This window comes from Austrofundulus limnaeus, unplaced genomic scaffold (genome assembly GCF_001266775.1).
Source record: "Austrofundulus limnaeus strain Quisiro unplaced genomic scaffold, Austrofundulus_limnaeus-1.0 Scaffold722, whole genome shotgun sequence".
Classification (NCBI taxonomy): Eukaryota; Metazoa; Chordata; class Actinopteri; order Cyprinodontiformes; family Rivulidae; genus Austrofundulus; species Austrofundulus limnaeus.
The window spans coordinates 60,008-61,886 of record NW_013953124.1 but is presented as its reverse complement, the minus strand read 5'-3'; positions in this window follow the sequence as shown (position 1 = coordinate 61,886).

Sequence of the window (1,879 nt, the reverse complement as noted above, 5' to 3'; positions counted from 1 at the left end):
CAGTAGAAACAGACGGTTGTTGATCACGTGACTCCTGTGATGTGAAAAAAGTGTTTCCATTGTAGTTTTGCGAAAAATACCAATTTAGATACGGCTGAAAAACCATCTCATCCTAGCGCAAAAAACATTTTGTCGAAAAATGTAATTTCTTTCAAAATTGACGTGTTTCCATTGAGCAAATTTATTTTCGAAATTCTAATTTGCGCATTTTCATGGTCAATGGAAACACAGATATTATGTCTGAGACGTGTTTTCTGGTTTAGTTTTGTTTCACAGAGTTTCGTTTTTATGTTTCTTTTCCCAGTCTGCTCACATCTCACACCTGTTCCTTGTACTCATCAGACTGAGCTCTTACTTCATTTCTCCCTTCAGTCCAGCCTCACTTCATTAAACTGATATTTTCTTTGCTTTACTGGCTTGTTTATTGTTTTTTTTCTAATAAATTAGTTTTCTCCAATGAAAATTATTCGCTGCCCCACCTTTTGTTTCTAAATGACAAATGTTTTATGTCTTGAACTTTTCACATCAGTCTGAATCCTTGAATCTGTACAAACACAAAAAAACCCCACTGTCTTTGCTAAATTTAAAGACAATTAAATCATTGTTTCAGAAGGGATCCAGATAAGAAGCTATACGGTGTACAGTGCCTGAACTGAGACTAAATTATGCCTTAAGGTAAACGATTTAAGCAGCTGCATTGCCCACTTTGAAATATTAGGAAGCTAAACAGATATCTGACTGTAATTTAGGACACAATAATTCACTAAAATAAGAACATAGCTGCGTTAACTCAAAATTAGAAGTTAAAAGTATATTTCATCAGCCATAATAAGTTCCTTCTGTTCATACATTAACAACAAAACCAGCAAAAATAGAAATAGTTCCAGCAACAGCTGTGTCCTTTTCTTTTGTAAGTTGTTATTTGCAGTGAAGCCGTTGTCTCTCAGCAAGAGGGTTGCTGGATTGAATCTCAGTCATGGACTCTGTCTGGGTGGAGTTTGCATGTTCTTTCTGTGCATGAGTGGGTTTTCTCTGGACAATCCAGTTTCCTCCCAGACCAAGGGCTCTCTGTCTCACTGGTCTCTGTGTGTCCCTGTGATGGATTGAAGACCTGTCCAAATGTCCCTGTGATGGACTGAAGACCTGTCCAGGTGTCCCTGTGATGGACTTAAGACCTGTCCAAATGTCCCTGTGATGGACTGAAGACCTGTCCAAATGTCCCTGTGATGGACTGAAGACCTGTCCAAATGTCCCTGTGATGGACTGAAGACCTGTCCAAATGTCCCTGTGATGGACTGAAGACCTGTCCAAATGTCCCTGTGATGGACCGAAGACCTGTCTAAAGGTCCCTGTGATGGACCGAAGACCTGTCTAAAGGTCCCTGTGATGGACCGAAGACCTGTCTAAATGTCCCTGTGATAGACCGAAGACCTGTCCAAATGTCCCTGTGATGGACCGAAGACCTGTCTAAAGATCCCTGTGATGGACCGAAGACCTGTCCAAATGTCCCTGTGATAGACCAAAGACCTGTCCAAATGTCCCTGTGATGGACTGAAGACCTGTCCAGATGTCCCTGTGATGGACTGAAGACCTGTCCAAATGTCCCTGTGATGGACCGAAGACCTGTCCAAATGTCCCTGTGATGGATTGAAGACCTGTCCAAATGTCCTTGTGATGGACTGAAGACCTGTCCAAATGTCCCTGTGATGGACTGAAGACCTGTCCAAATGTCCCTGTGATGGACTGAAGACCTGTCCAGGTGTCCCTGTGATGGATTGAAGACCTGTCCAGGTGTCCCTGTGATGGACTGAAGACCTGTCCAAATGTCCCTGTGATGGACTGAAGACCTGTCCAAATGTCCCTGTGATGGACTGAAGAC